The following is a 27,888-nucleotide window of genomic DNA, read 5'->3' as shown; positions in this document are numbered from 1 at the left end:
TGACTATCGCCCAGTAGCACTCACATCGACAGTGATGAAATGCTTTGAGAGGTTGGTTATGACTAGACTGAACTCCTGCCTCAGCAAGGACCTGGGCCCATTGCAATTTGCCTATTGCTGCAATGGGTCAATGGCAGACACAATCTCAATGGCTCTCCACGTGGCTTTAGACCACCTGGACAACACAAACACTTACGTCAGGATGCTGTTCATCGACTATAGCTCAGCAATTAATACCACCATTTCCACAATCCTGATTGAGAAGTTGCAGAACCTGGGCCTCTGTACCTTCTTCTGTAATTGGATCCTCGACTTCCTAACTGGAAGACCACAATCTTTGCAGATTGGTGATAACATCTCCTCCTCGCTGACAATCAACACTGGCACACCTCAGGGGTGTGTGCTTAGCCCACTGCTCTACTCTCTGCTCTACATGACTGTGTGGCTAGGCATAGCTCAAATACCATCTATAAATTTGCTGATGATACAACCATTGTTGGTAGAATCTCAGGTGGTGATGAGAGGGTGTACAGGAGTGAGATATGCCAACTAGTGGAATGGTGCCGCAGCAACAAACTGGCACTAAACATAGGTAAGATGAAAGAGCTGGTTGTGGACTTCAGGAAGGGTTAGACGAAGGAGCACATACCAATCCTCAAAGAGGGATCAGAAGTGGAGAGAGTGAGCTGCTTCGAGTTCCTGGGTGTCAAGATCTCTGAGGACCAAACCCAGTCCCAACATATCAATGAGGTTATAAACAAGGCAAGAGAGCGGCTATATTTTGTTAGGGAGTTTGAAGAGATTTGGCAAGTCAACAAATACACTCAAAAACTTCTATGGTTGTACCATGGAGAGCATTCTGACAGACTGCATCACTGTCTGGTATGGAGGGGCTACTGCACAGGACCGAAAGAAGCTGCAGAAGGTTGTAAATCTAGTCAGCTCCATCTTGGGTACTAGCCTACAAAGTACCCAGGACATCTTCAGGGAGCGGTGTCTCATAAAGGTAGTGTCCATTATTAAAGTCCTCCAGCATCCAGGGCATGGCCTTTTCTCACTGTTACCATCAGGTAGGAGATACAGAAGCCTGAAGGCACACACTCAGCGATTCAGGAACAGCTTCTTCCCCTCTGCCATCCGATTCCTAAATGTTCTCAATATTTATTGTTTATTTATTTATTATTATTATTTTGTTTGTGTTTTTCATTTTTTTTGTATTTACTGTGGATTCCTGCAAGAGAATGAATGCCAGGGTTGTAAAGGCTGACATATATGTACTTTGATAATAAATTCACTTTGAACACTGCAGTCAATGTGAGCACTCTAGGCTCTCACTAGCAGAAGGTTATGATGGTAGCTCTTTCACACTCGCACCACCTTCTGAGTGAAGAGGCTTCCCTTTAAATATTTAGTGCTGCCAGGATTATCAAGGACACGACCCACCCAGCCAACACACTTCGTCCCTCTTCCCTCCGGGAGAAGGCTCAGGAGCTTGAAGACTCGTACGGCCAGATTTGGGAACAGCTTCTTTCCAACTGTGATAAGACTGCTGAACGGATCCTGACCTGGATCTGGGCCGTACCCTCCAAATATCCGGACCTGCCTCTCAGTTTTTTGCACATCCTTACTTTCCCTTTTCTATTTTCTATTTATGATTTACAATTTAAATTTTTAATATTTACTATCGATTTGTACTCCAGGGAGCACAAAGAGCAGAATCAAATATCGCTGTGATGATTGTACGCTCTAGTATCAATTGTTTGGCGACAATAAAGTATAAAGTATGAAAGTATTTCTCTTTTCATCCTTAACCTATAACCCTTAGTTCTGGTGTCACCCAACTGATATCAATATCTTACACTTAATATCTTCTCCAAAATTTCTTTTAAGTTTGTCTGAGATGACAGATAAGGCCCTTGTTTATGACCTTATCTATAAGAGGATATGAAAGATGTAATCCTTCTTCAGAGATTGATAGGTTCTGGATTATGTTGGATTAGATTGTATAATTGCTATGTTCTTCGCAGTTCAACAATTAATTGTCTGCTTGTTCTTTATATAACTACCTATATACATGTAACTGGTTAGTATGTTTCCTAGTGGTCACAGTATGCGTATGCAATTGTTCAGTTGCATTAGATTCTGGAAGGTTCTCTGGTGTTGCATTATTTGAATAAGGATAACCTGATTGGCTAATTTCTTTCTACAAATTTGAATAGAAAGTTTCTAATCAATGATATAAAAAGAGCAGAACACATAGGCTCACCAACTTTATTCATCTTAGTCTTTTTCTGTTCTTTGTTTTTAGCTATTAGACTTTTGCAACCTTGTGTTTCCATTTCCTTTGTTCTGTTAGCGCTTAATAAAATGATTGGGAAGCAACAAGTTTTATGCCTCTTTCTTGACTTCTGAAAGATCCTTGGATTAAAAATATCAGAATCCTATAATTAATAAGGATGCCATAGGATACAGGGAGAAGGCAGGAGAATGGGATTGAGAAGGATAATAAATCAGCCATGATGGGATGGTGGAGTAGATTCAATGGGCCGAGTGGCCTAATTCTGCTCCTGTGTCTCACGTCTTCAGTTGCAGCAATGTGCCCGTCCAGGTCAGTCTGTCTGAAACATGAGTGTACAGTACTTGTCAGTAGCTACTAATGAACATTCACTTGCAACCTCCGATATTGGAAGCTTAGGAGGCCGAGTAACATCTGACGAAGCACTGCTGTATAGTTACTTTCCAGCCGCCATCAATATCAGTCAAACAATGCGCTTAAGGCAACAAAATCACAAACTGGACAAAAGTGTAGAACTTATTTTTTTAAATTACTGTTTCATCTGAGGAAAGAGGCAGCCAAAATAACAAGGGTGGATTCTGTGAAATCTTTTTATTTTTGCCAGCTTGTACTCCTTTCCCTCCCCCACCTTCCTATTTTGGGTTATTGCAGCACAGAAGAGCAGTGGTTAGTGTAACACTATTACAGTGGTTGGCGTAACACTATTACAGCAGTTAGCATAACACTATTACAGTGGTTGGCGTAACACTATTACAGCAGTTAGCATAACACTATTACAGCGGTTGGCGTAACACTGTTACAGAGATTGGCGTAACACTGTTACAGCGGTTGGCGTAACACTGTTACAGAGATTGGCGTAACACTGTTACAGCGGTTGACGTAACACTGCTACGTGACAGGTTAACACATTTATTGGTCGTTTGGATGTAACTGGAGTCACAGGCTCGATGGTCTGGAAGGTACTGTTACTGGGCTATATCCCTAAGTAAAAATCTTTCCATTTCTGATGGAGAGAATCTCCGACCCAAAACACCGACTGTTTATTTCCCTTCATAGACGCTGCCTGACCTGCTGAGTTCCTCCAGCATTTTGTGTGTGTTTCTCTGGATTTCCAGCATCTGCAGAATCTCTTGTGTTTATAAAAATGGTGATTTGCTGCCATTATCAAAACAAAAATAACAATTCTGCTTTGGTCTTATTGGTTTACCCAGTCTGAGAGAGGCAAAGCAGGAGTGGGATTGAACCTACAAATAAAATGTTGTCTTAAATATTTGTTGGCTGCATACAACAGATTAATGACTTTTCACCTTTGCAGTGATGGTCATGACTCACTTAATAGCACTAATACCTCTGAGTTAGAAGGTTCTAAATCCAAAATCCACTCTAGCATTTTGAACACAATAATTTAGACTGTCACATTCAAGCATAAATAAAGAATACTGGGAAGCAGATTGGGGATCTCTCCTCCCAGTTAGAGAGAATTTTGGAGACAGCAAGGGAGTTATCTTGGTATACAACCCAATATTTGTCCATCAATAAACTACCTGGTTTGTGTTTGTGCTTTTGCATTCACATGTTACACTTCAGAACTCCTGCATCAGCCTTAAAGCTCAATAAAACAAACCTATGCTAATAAACACGAACTTTACAAATTTCTTGACTGCATTCCTCTTTTACAAAACAAAATGGGATCCAACTCCATGTTTCCTTTTGTATTGCTGAAACAAAAGATTAGTTTGTCTTGGCAATGACTGCTATCTTCTTGTAGAAATGAAATGAACTCCGGGGAATAGTGCTCACTAATTGGTTTGCTTCGAATTGCTGTGGTCTTTGAACAGCTGGCGCTCTGTGAAAACCAATTTGATCAATGATTGTGCTACAGAAACAAAATGGGTATCTGGTCACCTGAGACCTCCGTGTAGATATTGACACATGTTAAACTATCATCCCAACTGACCCAACTGACATCTTAACTTTCAACTGTTCTTGGAACGGTAAAAATCAGAAAAATCCTGGTTCATAATGTATCTAAATGAAAATTATTGTCCTTCAATTCTTAGTTACTGCTTTTAATTATGAATTAAATGCCTGCAACTTCGACAGAACAATTGCACTGTTGTTAGGCTGTGACAATAAATAATAAATTACAAGGTGTTATCAGATACAGTAAGAGATAGTGAACAAAAGGTCTCTGAATCAAATAACAAAAAGCTAAACGTGGCTAGTCGTTAGCGACTGTCAATTAGTTTAAGATATTCAACCTACTATCAGCCCAAAGTAGCATGTTTTCCTAGTCACTCATTTAAACCTTTAATTAGTATCCATTGTGCATTTCTACCCATTTTGTCTGTTCATTTAAGTGGGTGTGATTTTGAATGGGTATGTTTTTGAATGTGTGCTTGTACAATTGCATTACTTCACCTGAATAACTTTCTGCCAACAATGTGTAGAAACTCCAGTGTTACTGATGACTTAAAAACCAGTTCTTGCATTGCACCTTTCATGGCAGTCACAAAATCCCCCTCAGCTAGAGATTATGAAGTGTAGTCAACACATCACTGACACCAGCCTATCTACCATCAAAGATACATTCTGTATACAGAGAGGTGCCAGAAAAGGGCCAGTGACATCATGAGGGATCCTAATCACACTGCTCATGGTCTGTTTGTCCCACTCCCACTCCCATCAGGGAGGGGGCTACATAGCATCCACACCAGACAGTTACTTTTCCCAAGCAGTGAGGCTGATCAACACCTCCACCCACTAATGCACCAGTCCACTCTACCATCTACCTCTGTTTTAACAGTTCCTATCAGTCATCCTAACGTACAGACACTTGTGTGCCTAGTGTCACTTTATGGACATAGTTTATACAAATAGATTGATTCTATCTCATGTATTTAAATTACGCATCATTCTGAAATGGGGCCACCCTCAGGCTGGAGCGACACCTCATATTCCATCAGGGTACACTCCAACCTGATGGCATGAATATCGATTTCTTCTTCCAGTAAACAAATCCCCCCCATCCCTTCCTTTATTCCCCACTCTGACCTTTTACTAATTCTCAGCTACCTATTACTTTTCCTTGGATCCCCTCCTTTCTTCCCTTTCTCCCATGGTCCACTCTCCTCTCCTATCAGATTCCTTCTTCTCCAACCCTTGACCCTTCCCACCCACCTGGCTTCACCTATCACCTTAAAGTTAGCCTCCTTCCCCTCCCCCACCTTTCTATTCTGGCATCTTCTCCCTTCCTTCTCAGTGGGCTGAAATGTTGACTATTTGTACGTTTCCATCTGCCTGACCTGCTGATTCCTCCAGCACTGTGTGTGTATTGCTTTGGATTTCCAACATCTGCAAATTTTCTCTATTTATTGTTTTTCTTATTACTGTGCTCTTTATCATATTGTACCTTTTATGTCACATTGGATCAGACAACAATTCTAGGAAGAGGTGCAGTCGACGTTTCAGGCCGAGACCCTTCGAAGGGTCTTGGCCTGAAACGTCGATTGTACCTCTTCCTAGAGATGCTGCCTGGCCTGCTGCGTTCACCAGCAACTTTTATGTGTGTTGCTTGAATTTCCAGCATCTGCAGAATTCCTGTTGTTCAGACAACAATTATTTTGTTTGCCCTTATACTTGCGTACTGGAAATATATCAGAAGATTTATTTTAAAAGCAACGGAGCAACATTGTTATTTTTAACCAATTTCCCCCGGGATCAATAAAGTATGACTATGACTATTTACATGGATGAATTAAGATGGCTCTAATTGCTGTTTTAAACTCTATGGTTACCTCACAATCCTTCACAACATCTTATTTCCCATACCTGTAACGAAAAGAAACAAGCATTTTTTTGCCATAAGAGGTATTTCTTGCAGGAACTGGAATAAATTCAGTCATAAAGCATGTAAGATCAGCAGAAGCAACCGGCGACAGGACTTGACGCACAGTGACCACACTTGGTCTAGCAAGCAGAAGCAAAGCTCAGCGCTGTAGCTTCGGAGCAGATATTATTGCCAAAAATTGTTGCTAGCAGAATGAAACTACGAGTGCCTCAGGGTGAGCTTTAGATCTCAATCTGCATTGTACCGCAGTAACTCTGTCATCACCCGTACGGTCTTCAGTAGGGAACAATCAGATGTTCTGTTCTCTTTCGATCGCGCCTGGCAGCGGGGTTCGCTCTGTAGACTGTATTTTAGTGAAGGTTAGAGAACACAGTACGTACGAGGCGGTACTACCTTCGACTGCAGGCAGCCTGTGGAATAATTGCGATATTATTCGATGACAGTTCGCGCAGAGTCCCGAAAACACACCAGGTATGATTTTACATTTATATATCTTTCATTCCTTTCTGTAAGTGCATGTCAAATATTTCAACCCCTGTCTATCCAAGTATCTTATTAAATTCCTGTGGGTCTTATGTTTGCGTATAGTGGACATTCTCGCAGAATATTTGGGGCACCCTGTCACGATGTCGGGGGGTGGGGGGTGTCTTATTTCGATTCTTCTCTACATTCACATTACCCCTGTGATCTGCATACCCTTTGCGAGAATTTTGGCAGCTCGTTTACTTGCTACTGGCAGTTCTGCAGCAGGGGAGAGTGTGAAGGGAATCACGACCCCGCTAAACCGTGTAGAGGCATGGTTCATAAACGGACGGGGCCCCCAGGTTAGATGACATTCTATGCCGTTTGCTCTTCACGTGTAAGCCTGCAGTATGGCTGCTGCGGTAGATGTGTTCATTCACGGAAAAGCAATGTCATCCTGAAAGCCTGGCTTGTAATCAATGCAACGCTACCTAAAAATACCATTCTCATCCAGGGTGGTGGCAACAAAATGCAAAAGAAGATAATTGTGCAATTGTTAAAAAATGCACACCTTTGAAATTTGAAATATAAGAAGAAACGGAATACGCGGAAAAAGCTTGGCAGGTTAAGACAGCATATGTGGAAAGGGGACCAGGTCAGTGATCCTTTATCAGAACTTCTGTGCATCATTTTTCTCATTGGACAAGGTGACAACTTTGACCCCTACTAGTTAATGCTTCTAATTAGTGCTGATGGATTTGACTCCATCTCCAGCATTCAACCTGCTACTTGTCTGTATATATTTCCTGGTATTGTGAATTTGTCCGACTGGTTTAACTGTCATATGAAAGTTCTGGTTTTCTGGACATTCTGAAAGACTGTTGACTAAATCTAACAGTCTGGTATTCCCCCACCCCACTGTACAGCCTGTAACAAATCTACGTTTATATAAGGCTGGCATGATGCTGTGGTAACTCTCTCCAGATAGAGTAGATGGGCAACTTTTTTGGCAGGTAAACACAAATCATAAAGACATACGAGCACCTCATATTCTGTTTGGATAGCCTTCAACCTGATGCCACGAACACGGATTTCTCCATTTTCCAGTCATTTCTCCCCCGTCCCCCTTCTGTCTTTTTCCATTTCCCACTCTGGCTCCCTTCTCTTCTCCTCACATGTCTATCACCTCCTTCTTCCTTTCTCCCATGATACATTCTCCTCTTCTATCAGTTTCCTTCTTCAGCCCTTTTGCCTTCTACCTATCACCTCCCAGCTTCTCAGTTCAGGCCTTCTACCACACCCACACACCTTCCCCCACACCTGGTCTCTCCTTCCCATCCCTTACCTTCATATTTGGCCTCTTGCCCCTTTCTTTCCAGTCCTGATGAAGGGTATCAGCCCAAAATGTGGACTCTTAATAGATGCTGCCTGACTTGCTGAATTCCTCCAGCAGCTTGTGTGTTTTTGATAGGTAACACTCTTGATGCCTGTTGGGGTGTGCACCTTTGCACTCTCCACTGTCTAAAATAGAGAGAAGAATAAAATAAATTTTCACCAATAGCCACATTTCTTTGCAAACATAGCTGTGCACACTCCCTCATTCCCAATGGGATATTGTTGAATCCATAGTGGAATTATTTATTTTAACCGGAGATATCCATAACCTATAATCCAGCTAATTGTCAGACGTTACCCCAAGGTCAACATCTGTGCTTTATTATGTCCCTTTGCATACAAAAAGCCTTTTCAACTCTCACATAACCATCACAGGAGTGACATTCAATACATTTTTTATGCTTTCTTAAACATTCCTGTACTTGTTCCTAGACACCACTTACTGACTGGAGGGTACAAGAATGAAACTTTATGTATGGATTCCTCTATAAGCCGTATGTGGTCACCAATCTGTCCTGGTATTTACCCTGGCCCAAATCCCAAGGTGGGAATTGGTATCGCAGGACAGACAAGGGCTCAGAGCCATGTATGGTTTACATTACTAGTTCCCAGAAATATTCTGGAAGCTGGACTATTCTGACAGGGTGGGAGTTCTGTTTCAACAGTGTTATTTTACTGTTAGCATTGGCAGACTGGTACCTTGAGCTCAATCCTGCAAGGATGGTAGCCTAGCAACATGAGCACAGCTGCATTATGGAAATGAAGTTTGTACTTGGAGCAGACAATGAGAAATTGATAGAGGCATCACCTCCGCAGACCCTTCCTCATCAGAGGCAAAGATTACTCAAAAATATCATTCCTGTTCAAAATACGTAGCGTTACAACTGCAAAATGCTGGGTGAACTTAGCAAGTCAGGAAGCAGCTATGGAAGTGAATAAACAGTGGCTGTTTCTTCCTTGGGAGAATGGACAAAGAAGTGGCAGATGGAATATAGTATAGAGAAGTGTATGGTCATGTAGTTTGGTAGAAGGAAGAAAGCTGTAGACTATTTTATAAATGGGGAGTGAATGCAGAATTTGGAGGTGCAATGGGAAAGGAAGTAAGGCAGGATTCCCTAAAGGTTAACTTGAAGATTATTATTCGTTTTATATTTTATTTAGAGATAGAGGATGCAACTGGCCCTTCTGGCAAAATGAACCACACTGCCCACCATTTAACCCTATCCTAGTCACAGGACAATTTACAGTGACTAATTAAACTACTAACCAACAGCAATGGAACATGAGAAGGAACCAGAGGAAATCCATGGGTTCACGGGGAGGAATGTACAAACTCCAGACAGACAGATGGCGCCGGAAACGAACTCCGAACTGTGAACCCTCAAGCTGTAGTAGTGTTGTGTTAACCGCGGCACTACTGTGGTGGCCTAACTGGTTAATAGGTTGAATCAGTAGAAAGGAAGACAAGTGCAGTGTTGGAATTCATTTTCTTTCCAATATTTTTATTAGTTTCTACATAGAAGAATACAGAGTACAAGGAACTATATATAAGGTCAAAAAAGATTTTAAAAAACTACCAATTACATTATATCTATTCATAATAACAATCTCATTACCCCGTATTCATGTAAGTTAATCAGTAGTTATATTGAAATATACTAATTTATTACAAATTTATTACAAAAAAAAGTCTAACCCCTACCAAAGAAGAAAAAAAAAGCTGTTTATTAGGAGAAAAAAAGGTAAAATACCCTCTCATATTAAAAAAATTAATAATAGCCAACATCTGAATTTAAACAATGAATTGAAGGTTTTGAAAATAATTCAGAAAGGGTCCCCACAATGTTTGAAAGTCTTGACGAGATTCAGAAATTGAACAACGAATCTTCTCTAAATCTAAGCATGACATAACGTTGCACAACCATTGAGCATGAGTAGGAGGAGAAACATCTTTCCATTTAAACAAAAGTGCCCTCTTAGCTATAAGAGAGCTAAAGGCCAAAATATGTATATCTGATGTCTTCAGCTTGATACCTTGTCCTGCAACAATACCGAATAGGGCCGTCAGAGGATTAGGCTTAACATTGACTTTGAAAGGTAAAGAAAAAGTTTGAAAAACTTGCTTCCAATATTTTTCAAGACATGGACAAGTCCAAAACATATGAATTAATGAAGCTTCTCTATTATTACGTCTGTCACAGTAGGGAGATATATCCAAATAAAAATGAAATAGCTTATCTTTAGTCATATGGACTCTATGTACCACCTTAAATTGTATGAGGGAATGGCGAGCACATAGCGATGAAGTATTAACCAGTTTAAAAATTTCATTCCAAGTTTCCTTAGATATTGACGTCTGTAAATTTTGTTCCCAGAGATTCTTGATTTTGTCTAAAGGAACATTCCCCGTCTCCAGTAACATACCATAAATATTAGATATTGAACCATTATGAAAAGGTGTCAAATTAAAAATTACGTCTAGTAAGTTCTTATCTGAGCTTATAGGAAATGTGCATAATTGAGATCTAAGAAAGTCTCTGATTTGTAGATATCTAAAAAAGTGTGTTTTGGGTAAGCTATGCTTAGCTGGCAATTGCTCAAATGAAAAAAAATTTCCTCCAACAAACAGATCCCAAAAACATTTAATACCCAATCTGTCCCATTCTTTAAAAACTAAATCAGTCAAGGAGGGTTTAAAAACAAATTAGAATGATTGGGACTTGAAAGGGAAAATCTCAATAAACCAAAGTGTTTTCTAAATTGTATCCAGATCCTCAGAGTATGTTTAACTATTAAATTATCAGTTAGTTTACCTACAAATAAAGGAAGTGAGGATCCAAGAAGAGAAATAATAGAAAATTTATTAACAGAGTTAGCTTCTAAAGAAACCCATACTGGACAGTCTACACGATTAATATAATATAGCCAAAACGTAAGATATCGTCTATTAACTGCCCAGTAATAAAACCTAAAATTAGGTAAGGCTAAACCTCCAGACTCTTTAGGTTTTTGAAGATGAACTTTATTTAAATGAGGATGTTTATTTTTCCATATATAGGAGGATAAAATAGATTCAAGAGAGTCAAAAAAAGGATTTAGGAATAAAAATGGGTAAAGCCTGAAAAAGATATATAAATTTAGGTAGAATATTCATTTTATTAGAATTAATTCATCCAATCAAAGATTTTGAAAGAGGTGACCAATTTAATAATATCCTTTTTACATGGTTCAATAAAGTAAGTAAGTTTTCTTTAAACAGGTGTTTGTAATTCTTAGTGATTATTACACCCAAATAAGTAAATTGATTCCTTACAATTTTAAAAGGGAGATTAGTATTAATTGATACCAAATTATTTAAAGGAAATAATACACTCTTATGTAGGTTGTAGGTTCAATTTATATCCTGAAAACTGGCTAAAATGGGAGAGTAAAGAAAGTGTGCAAGGTAACGAGGTCTCAACATTAGAAATAAAAAGCAATATATCATCAGCGTAAAGCAAGATTTTGTGGGTGATACCTCTCCTTAAAATACCACAGATATCATTAGATTCTCAAAAAGCAATGGCAAGGGGTTCTAAAGCTAGATCAAAAAGCAAAGGACTCAACAGACAGCCTTGTCTAGTTCCGTGGTGAAGTTTAAATGGTTTGGAATTTTGAAAATTAGTAAGAACACAAGCAGAAGGAGGTAGATAAAGTAATTTAATCGATTGAATAAAATTTGGGTCCAAAATTAAATTTTTCTATGGTTTTAAATAAATAATTCCATTCAACCCGATCGAAGGCCTTCTCAGCATCTAAGGATATCACATGTTCCGATATCTCCTGAGAAGGAGAGTAAATAACATTTAACACACAGCGTATATTAAAATGGGAATGTCGGTTTTTAATAAATCCGGTCTGATCATCAGAAATAATAGAAGGTAAAATATTTTCAATCCTACGAGCCAGAACTTTAGTATCAACATTGAGTAATGAAATTGGCCGATATGAAGAGCATTCAGTTGGATCCTTGTTCTTTTTCAGGAGAAGTGAAATAGAAGCTTCATAAAAAGATTGAGGCAAACTACCCAATTTAAAAGAATTCAAAAAGACTAAGTGTAACTGCGGTATAACTAATGAACAAGAACCCTTATAAAATTCTCCAGAAAATCCATCTGGATCTGGGGCCTTCCCCGAGTGTAATGAACGTAGAGCCTCGGCAATTTCCTCATAAGAAATGGGTTGATCCATCTGTTTGCAATTATCTGCAGAAAGTGCAGGGATATTTAATTGATCTAGAAAATTATTCATTACAGTATTATCTTTATGGGAATCAGAACTATAAAGTTTAGAATAGAATTCTGTAAAGGTATCATTTATTTCAGAGTGATCAGTTGTCCTATCGCCGTTAGTTTTGCAAATTTCTTTAATTTGTCACTTAACTACAGAAGTTCTTAATTGGTTGGCCAATACTTTGCCTGATTTATCTCCGTGAATGTAAAATTGAGTTTTATCTTTAAGAAGCTGAGTTTCAATTGGATATGTTAACAGAAGATCATATTTAGTTTTAAATTCAATATGTCTTTTATATAAAACAGGATCTGGAGCTATTGTATATTTTTGATCTAATTGTTTTAATTGATTGGTTGGTTCAATTCTTTCTTTATTAGCTTTATTCTTAACACTTGCAGTATAAGAAATAATTTGTCCTCTAATATAGGCCTTGAAAGTATCCCATACAATAAGCTTAGAAGTATCTTCCTTTTTAGTCTCTTCAAAAAACAAAATAATACTCTTCTCTAGAAATTAAAAAAATTCCTTATCAGATAACAAAGTTGTATTAAAATGCCAAAATCTGTTGGTTTGAGGAAGACCAGGGAGATTTAAAGATAGAAATACGGGAGCATGATCTGAAACAGCAATCTCTTTATATTCACAGGAATGAACTGATGAAATCATTTGACTATCAATAAAAAAAATCAATTCTGGAATATGTATGATGAACATGGGCAAAAAATGAATACTCCCTATCTAACGGATGTAAAAAATGCCAAACATCAACAATACCACACTTAAATAAAAAAAGATTGAATAAACAAGGCTGATTTATTAAGAGACGTTTAGAAGATGATCGGTCTAAAATTGGATCTAGCCAACAGTTAAAATCTCCTCCCATCACCAAAGAATAAAGATTCAGATCTGGTAAAAATGGAAAAAAAAACGCTCAAAGAATCCTGGATCATCTACATTTGGGGCATACACATTAGCAAATAATGTTAATTTATTATCTAGTTTTCCTGAAACTATAACAAAACGTCCGTTAGTATCACACACCACTTTATGTTGGACAAAGGAAAGTGTATTATCTATAAGAATCAGTATTTCTCTAGATTTGGCCTGAAAAGAAGAATGAAAACAACGTTCTTTCCAACAACTAAAAAAACGTAGATGATCACATTTGCATATGTGAGTTTCTTGTAAGAAAGTAATAGGGACCTTATATTTCCTAATATAAGCAAAAACCTTATTGTGTTTAACAGGGTGATTTAACCCTTTCATGTTAAAACTGAGTAAATTAATAGTTTGGTCCTTTTTTAATATTACTTAAAGGAAGGGTTAAAATGTAAGTTGAAACCAAGCCATAAACCTTGAGAAATGGTAACCATGCAACAAGTTGGCTAAAAATTTGAAAACAGCTTCTGAGAAAAAAGCCCATACGCCCGCCCACCTCCCAAAAAAAAGACCGACCAATAGAAAGTCGGCATCTACAACTATGGACAACCCTCCAAAAAACCTGGTGATCGCTCCAATTAGTTTCAAGGTTATTTATATTCCAACCTAGACTAAACAATATCCAAACAAGAAATTCACTTCTTGTATATTAAAAATACAGTATTAAAAAATATGAAAGGAAATTAGTTACAAAGGTTTACCAAAAGTAAAAGATACAATTATTCATACAGATAGACATGAAACATTAATTTTATATCTTCATGGAAAAACAGACTAAGCAGTTAGCCTTCAAATTTAAAAAATCTTTGTGCTTCAGCATTCAAATGAAACCATTCAAAGGATCCATCTTTAATGAGATTCTCAGTCAAACTGGGTAGCCAAGGGATGGGTTAAATCCCTTGTCAAAAAAATTCCAACAAAGCTTGTTTAAACTTGGCATGTTCCTGCATAACTTCAAGCAATTAATCTTTGAGAATCTTAATATTCCACCCTATAACCAATCATGCCCCTTTGACGGGATTTGCAAATTAAACGTTTCTTATTTAATCTTGTGTCTTCATGTAAGGACAAACTAAATAGCTAGCCTTCGGATTTTAAAAAGCCTTTGTGCTTCCAACAGTCGAACGGAACCATTTGAAAGATCCATCTTTAAAGTGTGATTCTGGGTTGAGCTGGGTAGCGAAGGGAAGGCTTGAAACCCATATTAAAAAGTTCGGACATAACTTCTTTGAACTTAACACGTTCCTGTAAACCTCAGGCAAGTAATCTTCGACAATTCTAATCTTACGACCATTATAGTCAATCATGCCTCTTCAACGAGATTCACGAATTAAGAGTTCCATTGTTTTAAATTCCTGAAAACAGATTATTACTGATCTTGGTCTCTGACCCTTAGGAGGTCTAAACGCAGGAGATCTGTGAACTCGATCAATCATAGGCAAAGACGTCAAAATCTCTGGAAATAATTCTTGCAAAAAGTTTGCAAAAAATTTCATAGGATGATTACCTTCGATTAATTCTTCGAGACCCAGAGCCAAGTAGAGTTCTTCTACTTCTGTTTTCTAGGTTGATTTGTCTTAATTTTTCGTTGGACTTCGATTGCTTTTCACAAAGCTTTTGCAATTCATCCACTTCCATTTCCAGAGACGACAAAATTTCTTCATTATTTTTTATACATTTATCGTGTTCATTAAGAGTTTGTTGAATAGAATCTAATTTACCATCTATTTGTTTAAATTCAGAGCAGAATTGTTGAAACTTCTCAGAGGCTTCTCGTGTATGACTTTGCAACAAATCCATAATAGAATTCAAAGAAACAGGAAGATCATCCTTTTTAGTACCTCTGGCCCTGCTTGTGTCCATAATGAAAGAATGTCACACTCAAAAAAGAAGTTTCAAGACGGGTTGGAAATAGTAAGATAATTAGAATTGGAGCAACGGCAGATTGCTGTTACTCCATCAGCCACCACCAGGAAATCTCAGAATTCATTTTGAGAGGAATACGTTATAAGTGTAACAATATAATCCTGAGGCTTTCTGAGGCACTGGTCAGACTGCATTTGTGAGCAGTTTTGGGCCCCATATCCAACAAAAGAAATGCTGCATTGGAAAGGGATCAGAGGAGGTTTGCGAGAAAGATCCTGGGAATGAAAGGGTTAACATGAGCACTTGATGACTCTGGGCCTGAACTCGCTGGAGCTTAGAAGAACAAAGGGGATCTCACGGAAACCCGGAAGGGGAGGGATGAAGTAAAGAGCTGGGAAGTTGATTAGTGAAAGAGACAGAAGGCCATGGAAGAAATAAAAAGAGGAAACAAGCACCAGAGGGAGGCAATGGGCAGGCAAGGAGATGAGATGAGAGAGGGAATAGGGGATGGGAAATGTGGGGGAGGGGGAGGTTTGGGGCATTACTAGAAGTTAGAGAAATCAATGTTCATGCCATCAGGTTGGAGGCTACCCCAATGGAATCCAAGGTTTTCCATAGATGCTACCTGGCCTGCTGAGTTCCTCCTGCATTTTGTGTGTGTTGCTTGGATTTGCAGCATCTGCAAATTTTCTGTTGTTTGCGTTCTCTGGAGAGGCTGAGTCTGAGGGCAGATATGATTAGGGTGTAAGATTGAGAAACATAGATAGAGTAGACAACTAGCATCTTTTTCCTGGGGTCCAAATATCCAGTACTAGAGGGCATGCATTTAAGGCAAGAGCAGATAAGTTCAAAGGGGATGTACGGGATAAGATTCTTTTGCATGTCTGGAATGTGTTGCCAGGGGTGGCAGTGGAGAAAAATACATCAAAGGCATTTCAGCAGTTTTTGTATAGATACATGAATATGCAGGAACTGGAGGGATATGGGCAGTATGTAAGGAAAAGGGATTAATTTAGTTAGGCATTTAATTAGTTTTTCACAACATTTTGGGTTTCTGTGTTGTACTCTTCTATGTAAGGGATAAAAACAGAAGTAAGCCTCTTAGTCTCATGTGCCCCAGTTACCATTCAGTGAGATCGTTATCTTTTACCTGAGTGTCTCTTTTCTTTTTTAGCCATATACTCCTCAAGTCTCTTAAGAGCATTTGCATGTGTTTGTGTTCAAAAACTAGTGGATTTTGTCACTGCTAGTTGGCAAGAAATAAGCAGTAAGACAGTGCAAAACTGTTTTGCTCACTGCGTTTTCACGCATTCAGGCGTGGAGATGCCAGAAATGGCCGGGAGTGAAAGGGAAACAACTTCACAACTTCAGCAAGTTGGAGATTACGAAGAATTTGGAGGTATCAATAATCATCTTGAATTTTACTATGAAAGTAAAGATTCGGAGGATGTAGCTGTCAAAAGCGTTGTATGAAGGCAGTCCATTATCTGCACTAGAGGTCACTTACAGTCAATCAAAAGAACACGACAGCATACAGTGGATGAATTCCTCCAACAACTATTAAAAATGCACTGGTTCCAATGTGGCCCAAGTAAATGGAATACACTGTATGTGCCCAGACAATTTTTTTCTTCATCCTTTAAATCCTGGCTCTCCCAAGACAAACAGCTGAGAAAAATGGTGGGTGAGATGTTCTTGAGTATATCAGATAACGAGTCTTTATTATGGATCATGGACAGCTGTGTTTTTTTGCATTCGTTGATGTAGACTTATATCTATAGATGATTATAACTGAATTTCTCTATTAATTAAGGCCAATCAGCAGAATTACTCATAATAACAGAAATGAATCTGTAATTGACTTAATTATGTCCTCACTTACTTTACTTTAAACTTTATTATCGCCAAATGATTGATAATAAAGTGTACAATCATCACAGCGATATTTTATTCTGCTCTTTGTGCTCCCTGGAGTACAAGTCGATAGTAAATATTAAAAATTTAAATTATAAATCATAAATAGAAAATAGAAAAGGGAAAGTAAGGTAGTGCAAAAAAAAAACGAGAGGCAGGTCCGGATATTTGGAGGGTATGGCCCAGATCCGGGTCAGGATCTGTTCAGCAGTCTTATCACAGTCGGAAAGAAGCTGTTCCCAAATCTGGCCGTATGAGCCTTCAAGCTCCTGAGCCTTCTCCCAGAGGGAAGAGGGACGAAAAGTGTGTTGGCTGGGTAGGTCGTGTTCTTGATTATCCTGGCAGCACTGCTCCGACAGCGTGTGGTGTAAAGTAAGTCCAAGGACGGAAGGTTGGTTTGTGTGATGTGCTGGGCTGTATTCACGATCTTCTGCAGCTTCTTCCGGTCTTGGACAAGACAACTTCCATACCAGGTTGTAATACACCCTAGAAGAATGCTTTCTACGGTGCATCTATAAAAATTAGTGAGGGTTTTAGGGGACAGGCCAAATTTCCTTAGCCTCCTCGGGAAGTAAGGCGCTGGTGGGCCTTCTTGGCAGTGGACTCTGCTTGGTTGGACCAAGTCAGGTCATTTGTGATATTGACCCTGAGGAACTTAAAGCTTTTGACCTGTTCCACTTGCGCACCACTGATGTATATTGGGTCATGCGGTCCGCTACTCCTTCTGAAGTCAACAACCAATTCCTTCATCTTGCTGACGTTGAGGGATAGGTTATTGCCTTTGCACCATGTCACCAGGTTCTTAATTTCCTCTCTGTACTCAAACTCATCATTACCCAAGATACGGCCTACAATTGTGGTGTCATCAGCAAACTTGTATATTAAGTTTGATGGAAACTTGGCTACACAATCATGGGTGTACAGTGAGTACAGCAGGGGGCTGAGTACACAGCCTTGTGGGGCACCGGTGCTCAGAGTGATTGTAGAGGAGAGCTTGTCCCCTATTTTTACAGCCTGGGTTCTGCATTTAAGATACACCCATGTGAATTATTTGGTAATGGTTAACTAGGTTAGTATCTGAACATCACTACCATGACAGTTGTATTGTCATATCATCCCTCCAGTTGACTGGGAGGATTTTTGTGAAGGTTTCTGGAGTAGTATCTCCCCAGCACCCTACGGTAAAAAATGTAGATACTGCTCTTTTCAGAGACATGGAAGGGCAGGGATCATCACAGACTATAAGATCATGAGGTAGTAGCTGGGGACAAGAAATGGCAGACAAACTGAGTAAGTATTTTGCATCATTCTTCACTGGAAACACTAGCAGTATGCTGGAAGTTCAAGAGTGTCAGGGGGCAGAAATGAGTGATGTTGCGTTGGAAAACTGGAAGGTCTGAAGGTACAGAAATCACCTGGACCACACCCCAGACGATACAAAGATAGGTGGAGAGGCAGGTAGGCTGCAGGTGGACTTAGACAGATTAGAAGAATGGACAACTAAGTGGCAGATGGAATACAGTATGTGGTCATGCACTTTGGTAGAAGAAATAAATAAAAGTGTAGACTATTTTCTAAATGGACAGAAAACTGAAAAATCCAAGGTGCAAAGGGACTTGTGAGTCCTTGTGCAGGATTCCCTAAAGATTAATTTACAGGTTGAGTCGGTGGTGAGGTAGAGAAATGCAATGTTAGTATTCAGTTTGAGAGGACTGCTATATAAAAGTGAGGATGCCCACCATAAGTCTTCGGTGAGGGCTCACTTGGAGTATTGTGAACAGTTTTGGGCCCGTTGTCTAAGAAAGGATGTGCTGACATTGGAGAGGGTCCAGAGGAGGTTCATGAGAATGATTCTGGGAATGAAAGGGTTGCCATATGAGAACTGATTGATGACCCTGGGCTTGTACTCCCTGGAATTCACACAAATGAGTGGTGATCTCATTGAAACCTATCGAATGTTGAAAGGCTTAGAAAAAGTGAATGTGGAGAGGATATTTCCAATGGTGGTGAGCCTAGAACCAGAGGGCACAGCTTCAGAATAGAGGAAGTCCATTTAGAATGGAGATGAGGAGTAATTTCTTTAGCCAGAGAGAGGTAAATCTGTGGAATTCATTGTCACAAGTGGCTGTGGAGGTCAAGTCATTGGGTATATTTAATGCAGAGGTTGATAGGTTCTAGATTAGTCAGGGTTATGGGAGAAAGCAGGAGATTGGGGATGAGAGAAAAATGGATCAGCCATGACAAAATGGCAGAGCAGACTCGGTGGGCCAAATGGCCTAATTCTGATCATATATCTTATGGTCTTTATAGAACATACAACATTTCAGCACAGTACAGAGCCTTGGGCCTATGATATTGTGCCAGCCTTTTGACCTGCTCTAAGATCAATCCAACCCTTCCCTCCTACGTGGCCCTTCATTTTTCTGCTGTACTTTATCTAAGAGTTTCTTAAACACCTCTGAAGTATCTGCTTCTACCAGCACCCCTAGCAGAGTATTCCATGCTCTGACCACTCTATGTGTAAAACATCCCCCAGTCACTTTAAAATTATACCCCTTGTATTAGCCATTTCCACCCTGAGAATATGTCTCTTGCTGTCCACTTGATCTATATCCATTATCATCTTGTACACCTCTATTAAGTTATCTCTCATCGTCTTTCATTCCAAATTTGCCCCCTAATTTGCTAGATTAGACCTTCCATCAACCTTTCCTTCATTGGTCAAAGGCTTTGCTGATGCATTAAAACCAATAAATGAATTTCATTATTGATGCCTGCCTTTGCTGAGAATTGGCTCCTGAAGTTTGGGAAGTTGTCCGTATTTTCTAGCTTCTCACTGTTGGGGGACAATGTTCCGCTTTGCTGGCAGATTGCTGGAAGATTTCTGTCTTGCGATGAGCTGATGGTGATCTGGAGCCTGACCTCCAAATGCACATGTACACAAATGTCTGTGAACTGCAGCTCGGGCATTGAGATTATGTGTAGGTGCCATGGGTTGCCATAGTTACCTGCCAGATCTGTAAGTTAGCTCCACTCCATTGGAAATGAAGTGCAGCACTGTGGTGAGAAAGAATGCACCAGTTTTTTTCATTAATGCAGTCTTGCTTTACACTGGAGATTGGCTCTGTTCCAAACCATAGGATCACATCTTGCACAGTGTCAAGAATCGAGTGTAAAATGGAGGCAATTTGTGTGGGCAGCAATATCATAACAAAAGCTTCTTGTGTCCCTCATGGTTAATGGAATCGGAAAGCCTTCGGTGTATCCCTTAAGGGATTGGCGTTGCTCCCAGCACTTGAGTTACTAAGCAGTAAAGATCACATCCACACTGCTTTTGGTCAGATGGAATCTATGATGTGATTTGCAGCACAACTCTTTGGCCACTAGCAGGAGACAGCAAGGTGAGCGATACCAATGTCTACTTGTGAAATTAAGTCATGGGGTCAGAGAGCACAGAAACCAGCTAACCAGCCTACCATTACCATGTCAACCATTCCCAATTACTTTAACACAATTTGCTCATACAAGGTCACTATTTTTCTGCGCCTCGCCTATTTGAGTATCTATTTAAATGTCTCTTAACTTAGTGACTACACTAAGTCTATTGTCATTGTGTTGCAGATAACAACTACTTATTGTTCAATTCTCCTCCAAACCTTCCTCTTCTCACCTTAAACCCATGGCCTTGTTGTGCTTGACACCATGTTGTAGTCAGGAATCACCTCTTGGGTGGAGCAGCAGCTCGAGCCTCTGCCTGCATGGTGGCTACAGCTGAGATCTTGAGCCAGTACTGCTAACCGTGAGTTCCAAGCAAACCATTCACAGCTGCACAGTGGAGACAGTGTGCTAGGGGAACTCAGCAGGCTGAGCAGCATCCATGGGAGGGAAGGAATTGTCGATGTTTTTGTTGAAATCCTGCATCAGGACTGAATAGAGAGGTGGGATGGACGACAGAGATATGAGAGATCAGTGGCGAGAGAAGAGTCCAAGCTGATTGGAGGGTTGAGGAAGGGTACAATGTGCAATGTGGAATGTTTGTATAAATCTTCATATTCCTTCTCCCACCTCATTTCATCACCGTCCCTTCCTCACGCTCCCTCTCCGTCCCTCCCTCGCGGTCCCCCTCGGTCGCTCACCCCGGCCACTCCCCCTCCCGGCCGCTCCCCACCCTGGCCACTCCCCCTCCGCAGCTCCCCATGTGCGCCCACCCTACGTCACTCCCCCTCCGTCCCTCCCTCACCCCCCCTCTCTCTCTCCTCACCCCCCCTCTCTCTCTCCTCACCCCCCAGCCCCTTTGCACCCCTTAAACCCTTCCCTGTTTGCTCCAGCCCCCTCTCACCTCTCAGCCCCCCACCCCTGCCCCCTCAGCCCACCCTCACCCCTCCCCCTCCTCCCTCCCCCTTCCAAAATAGGAGCACTAACAATAGAGGAAAGATTTGTAATTAGGACAGTTCACTGGGTACAGAGAAGAGCAAATACTGTGTGCGATGACTGAATTTGCTTCTCAATTAAACCACAGATGACTTTGTCTTGAAGCACACAGACTAGAAAAATTTTTGAAATGGCAGTGTTGCAAGAAACCCTTCAACATAACATTATATCCACCATCATTGTTAACTGACCTGCTGGTTCCTCATTCCAAGTTTATAGCTGCCTGTAATTTTGGAGAGCTTTAGATAAAAATGATCCTGTTACGATGTTTTGAACCATAAATCATCTTTCACTGCCGACTTTTGTCAGAAGACACTTCTGAGTAGGCTGGAAACATGGGGCTACTCATTAGAGTGTGGGAGCCACCTCATGAGTGTCTTCAGAGATCCGAATGTTATGATGTACAGTGTTGCTGAAATTGCAAGGACAGATTGATGCTGTTTTTGAGCATAATAAAACTAGTTTTTCAGACACACACATTATCAACTGATTATATGTTTGGTGAGATCACTAAACAGATCTAATGTTAAGAAATCGGATGGTGGGGGAAAGTGATCTACCCATGTGCCTGCAAGCAAGTTTTTCATTGCATTTACAAAATGAAAGTTGTTTATTGTCATTGGCAGATGCAATGAAACACTTGCAGGAGTGTCAAGAGCACACAAGCAACATTCACAAAGAAAACATAAATTGAACACGTTATGTACAATTTTTACAAGAAAGAATGCAATGAGAACAAGAAAAAGATAATCCAAGTAGATGTGCAAGTGATGAAAGCTGTTGTAGTGTTGCTAAACGGTAGTGAGTATGGCTGTATTGGTTGGTTGAAGAACAGAATGGCTGTAGGGAAGAGCTGGTTTTGAACCTGGTGCTGCTGGACTTCTTTTTTTGTATCTCCTGCCTGACAGTAACTGTGAGAAGATAGCATTCTTTGTGAACCTTTGCCTCGAGTTGGTGTTTCCTGTAAATATTACTGTTGGTAGAGAGGAATGCGCCAGGACTTACTGGCTGACTCCACGACTCTCTGCAGGTGAAGTGAACTTTGGTTTTGAATGTTATTTGCTTATTCTTATTGCTTGCACAGTTTGTTTTTTTTTTCTGCACATTGGGTGTTTGATGTGGTTTTGCTTTGTGACTGTCTGTAAGGAGACGAATCTTGTGGCTGTATACAGTATACATGCTTTGATAATAAATGTCGTTTGAACTTCGAACTTCTTGTGTTCCTGTACCTGCAGATTGCCATACCAGACCATAGTGTAGTCATTCTGGATACGTTCAACAGTACAGTTAACTAGAACATCCGTGACAAACCAGGCCTGTCAAGAAATTAAAGATGCTATATCTTACTTTACTTATGTACATGACAATGAACTTTATTGGAAGTGGTGTATGAAACAGAAAGTAAGAGGTAAAATCAGAAGTGTATGCAGAAACACATAATCCTGATGAGGGAAGTACAAAAGAAAATATCACTCAACCTTTATGATTCCAAAGGAAACTATGGAAGAAATCCCATTTGGACGTTATAATATTTTTTCTGCCAATACACATTTCTTGGTGGACTTTAGATTGTTTATGTCATCTTCTGTTGAATTAGGTAATTCTGAGATCTGGGATTGGATGGGCAGGTAGCACGCTCTGGGAGGCACAGAAGTGGAATCTAGAGATACTGAAAGTTGCAACGGGTCAGACTATCTGGCCCTTTGTGATGGAGGCCTAATAGGCAAAATTACCAGATTCCATAATTTTTGAAATTTAAATTGGACATGTAATGTAAATTGCTTTTGTTTCTTTGAAATGGAGTGTAGTGTATTTTCTGGCAATGATGTGTAGTATATGATGACATGTATCAACATATGCAGATGAAAGGAAATAATGGAGACAGAAGAGTGATTAATAAAGCTTTGATGGTTCTGTGGGTTCCAGTTCAAGTTTAATTGTCATTCAACCATACATGAATACAGCCAAACGAAACAACGTTATTACAGGGCTAGGTTGCAAAACACACTGTCAACAGTCATACACAGCACAAGGCTAATGTAGCACATAAAGGTAGCAGTAAAATACAGTCAGATAGTCCAAGTCCCGGAGTCCATGAATGTTAGAGCAGTCTGCCGTTGAACACTGGGGGCAGCACTGACTCCAGCTTGCAAGCCGTTCCACACCACCTCCAGTGCACTGCGCCAACTCCAGCTCTCCTGAGTGGCTGTGAACAAGCGACACAGTGGCTTGAGGCTTAGTCCTTGCCTTGACAGAGGCCATGGAACTCCCCTACCAACTGCTAATAAAGCAGTGAATTCGATTTGCAGCATTCCACATTAACAATGCCTTCCAGGGTGTTGTGATCACAAGAAAAGCAACTAAGATAATGGGGGTGTATCTGGGACGCCAGGTAGCACCATTGAGCCCTCTGGAGACGTCATGGGCTTATCAACGAAATGTCAAAGAAGGACGGTGCCCACCTGATGACCCCGATGACGTACCTACCCTCCTCTCCGCTTTCCGCAGGGATGGGTCCCTCCACGACCCTATGATCCACACATCCCTCCCCACGGATCTCCCACCCGGCACTTATCCCTGTAAGCGTAAGTGCTACACCTGTCCCTACACTACCTCTCTCACCACCATTCAGGGCCCCAAACAGTCCTTCCAGGTGAGGCAACACTTCACTTGTGAGTCTGTTGGGGTCATCTATTGCATCCGGTGCTCCTGGTGCGGCCTCCTCTACATTGGTGAAACCCGACGCAGATTGGGGGACTGCTTCGTTAAGCACCTCCACTCTGTCCACCACAACAGACAGGATCTCCCGGTAGCCACCCACTTCAACTCTGCTTCCCACTCCCATTCAGATATGTCCGTACATGGCCTCCTCTACTGCCATGATGAGGCTAAACTCAGGTTGGAGGAGCAACACCTCATATACTGTCTAGATAGTCTCCAGCCCCTTGGTATGAACATAGAATTCTCCAACTTCCAGTAATTCCCTCCACCTCCCTTCCTCTATCCCTATTTCACTCTGCCCCCTCCCCCAGCTGCCCGAAACGTTGACTGTTCATTTCCACAGATGCTGCCTGACCTGCTGAGTTCCTCCAGCGTGTTGTGAGTGTACCTACCCTCCCTCCTTGTCACCACTCTAAGCCCACTGCCAACATTGAGAGTGCCGACTTACCATAGGGATTGAAACATCAAGTCCTAGTAGCTCTACTGGTAGACTGCGTACTGCCTTTGCACACCAACTCCTCACTCATCTCTGACACAGACAGCAGCTCCATCCACACCAAGTCCATGCCTTCAGTATCTCCACCAACGAGCAAATCACTGATGGGGAAGACTTAAGTTCTTTCTTTCTTTCTTTTTAAATCTTTTTATTGAGTAAGTATACAAAAAAGGTAAGCCATATAAACATTAATACAATGTTAAAGTATAATAAAATTCCAAAAGATATCAATACCAAAAAAAATACTACAAACAATGTAATTTAAACATAAGAAACCAAGATAACATAATAGTATACTAAATTTTATATATATCAATGGAAAAAAAAAGAAAAAAAACCCCCCAAAAAAAACCCACTGTGCAACTAACTAAAAGCAAGGCAAAGCAATGGGCTAACTTGAAACCAAACAGAGTTAAACTTAAAATCACGTCCTCAATCCCGACCTCCATTAAAAACAGTGAAAAAAAAACAAGAAGGGTAAATATTACATTAAATGAAAATATCGAATAAAAGGTCCCCAAATCTGTTCAAATTTAAATGAAGAATCATAAAGGTTACTTCTAATTTTCTCCAAATTCAAACATAAAATCGTCTGAGAAAACCAAAAAAAGGTAGTTGGAGCATTAAGCTCTTTCCAATGTTGTAAAATACATCTTTTCGCCATTAAAGTAAGAAATGCAATCATTCTACGGGCTGAAGGGGAAAGATTACTAGAAATTTTAGGTAGTCCAAAGATAGCAGTAATAGGGTGAGGAGAGATATCTATATTTAATACCTTAGAAATAATATTGAAAATATCTCTCCAAAAAGTTTCCAAAGTAGGGCAAGACCAAAACATATGAGTTAAAGAGGCTATCTGCCCCGAACTGTCTGTAAATTAAATTTCTGTAATTTATTATTCTTTATATCAATCAGAGTCTCCTCGAGATTCTAAATATATGAATGATTTTTTAGATAAGTTAGACTTCCCTCAGATTTCACAGGATATGTCTTCTTTATTAGATACTTCCATTACAATGGATGAGATTAAGAATGTTATTTTTTCTATGAATCTGGGGAAAGCTCCTGGCCCTGATGGGTTTACCGTTGAATTTTATAAATGTTTTGCTTCTTTATTGATTCCTTGGCTCTGTAGGGTTTTTGAGGCTTCTTTGAAACTTGGTAAACTTCCTGAATCTTTTAATAGAGCATCAATTTCTCTAATACTAAAGAAGGATAAAGACCCTGCTCAATGTGCATCTTATAGACCAATATCTTTATTAAATGTTGATTCTAAAGTTTTTTCTAAGTTATTAGCAAATAGACTAGAAAAAGTACTTCCTTCTATTATTTCGGAAGACCAAACGGGTTTTATTAAAGGTCGTTACTCTTTTTATAATATTCGTACATTGTTAAATATCGTTTATACTCCCTCACAAAATGTTCCTGAGTGTGTTATTTCTTTAGATGCCGAGAAAGCTTTTGATAGAGTAGAATGGCCTTATTTATTTAAGGTGCTTGAAATGTTTAATTTTAGCTTGAAATTTATATCCTGGATTAAACTGTTATATCATTCCCCTGTAGCCTCGGTTCGTACTAACTCTTTAAACTCACCTTTTTTTCCTCTCTTTCGTGGTACTCGACAAGGCTGTCCTCTTAGTCCCCTATTATTTGATATTGCATTAGAACCTCTTGCAATTGCTATTCGAGAATCTTCAAATATTACTGGGATAACTCGGGGATTAAAGTCCCATAAATTATCACTCTATGCTGATGATTTACTTTTATATATTTCTAACCCTGAGAAATCCATTCCTGCTGTTTTAGAGTTATTAGCACAATTTGGTCTTTTCTCAGGTTATAAATTAAATCTTAGTAAGAGTGAACTTTTTCCGATTAATAAACATCTTCCCTTATATTATAAATTTCCATTTAAATTGATTAATAATTATTTTTCATATCTTGGGATTAAAATTACTTGTAAATACAAAGATTTATTTAAGACTAACTTTTTACCATTAATAGACCATATTACTCAACTTTCATCTAAATGGTTTCCCTTATATTTAACTTTGATTGGTCGTATTAATGCAGTTAAGATGTTTTTTTTGCCAAAATTTTTATATGTGTTTCAGGCATTACCAATTTTCATTCCAAAATCTTTCTTTGATAAAGTTGACTCTAAAATTTCTTCATTTATTTGGCAGAATAAGAATCCGAGACTGGGTAAAAGACTTAAGTTCTTTAAGTGCTTAATGTCCAGCAGGGTTTTGTGATGGTAAAAAAGTATGTTTAAAAAAGACTTTTGTTGGTCCTTAGATGCCACTGCGTTCATGCACACTACCATCTTAATGTTGTATAATGTCTTCATGTCATGTTCTTCACCAGTCCTTATACCATTGACCATTAATGTAGCAAGACACACAAACATTAAAGGTTATGTTTTATTTCTACCCTGGAAGGATAACCTATTCGCTCACAGACCTTTTCATCACTTTTGAATTTGATGTCGAGGTCAAACAAGAATAGAAGAGTTTCTGCAGATCGTGGAGATCTCGAGCAATACACACAAAATGCTGGAGGAGCTGAACAAGTCAGGCAGCATCAGTGGAGCTGAATAAACAATTGATAAATTGAGCTGAGACTCTTCATCAGGATTGGGAAGAACGGAGGCTCCTTTTCTGTCCTGTTAAAGGGTCTTACCTGAAATGTCAACTGTTTATTCCTCTCCATAGATGCTGTGTGACTTGTTGAGTTCCTCCAGCATTTTGTTATTCAAAGCAAAACAGGAAACCGAAAAGCCACAAAAATTGAATTTAATTTTTATAGATACAGCATGGTCACACCGCCCAATTATACCCCATGTCCCAATCACTCTACAGGTCCGCACGTCTTTGGGATGTGTGTTGAAACCCACGAGGTCACGGGGAGAACGTGGGAATATGGGAAAACTCCTCACAGACAGTGATGGGATTGAACCTGGTCACTGGTGCTGCAAAGTGATGCGCTAACTGCTAAGCTTCCAAGCCACCCATAGACCAGGATTTATATATTACGTATTCTGCACTCACATCTTTCAGTCAATGGAGAATACTTAAAATGTCGTCACAGTGGAGGAGGTGTTGTCTTTGTGATAAGGGAGAACATCAGAGCCGTATTTAGGGATAACATTCTTGGAGGATCATCTCATGAGTCTGTAAGATAGAACATAGAAACAAAAAGAGGTGGGGGTGTCACCACCACGTACCACTCCCAAATAGTCAGTGG

General features: G+C 39.8%; 1 protein-coding gene across 6 annotated transcripts in view; it reads left to right on the top strand.

Annotated features, from left to right (window-relative positions):
• The window catches only part of LOC134356657 (proline-rich transmembrane protein 3-like), a 212,486-nt gene that overhangs the window by 22,365 nt on the left and 162,233 nt on the right, over window positions 1-27,888 (top strand). For 4 of the 6 annotated variants that reach the window (XM_063067645.1, XM_063067646.1, XM_063067644.1 and 1 more), the window contains exon 1: window positions 6,285-6,617. The exons of 1 other annotated variant lie outside the window; for it this stretch is intronic. The gene's annotated coding sequence lies outside the window, so the exon portion shown is untranslated. Of the gene's footprint in view, window positions 1-6,284; window positions 6,618-7,122; window positions 7,264-27,888 lie in introns of those variants that run through there. One more of the 6 variants, XM_063067643.1, reaches the window with a different exon arrangement.

This window comes from Mobula hypostoma, chromosome 15 (genome assembly GCF_963921235.1).
Source record: "Mobula hypostoma chromosome 15, sMobHyp1.1, whole genome shotgun sequence".
NCBI lineage: Eukaryota > Metazoa > Chordata > Chondrichthyes > Myliobatiformes > Myliobatidae > Mobula > Mobula hypostoma.
The sequence above is the reverse complement of the archived record's forward strand: the minus strand, read 5'-3'. Positions and strand labels throughout refer to the sequence as shown.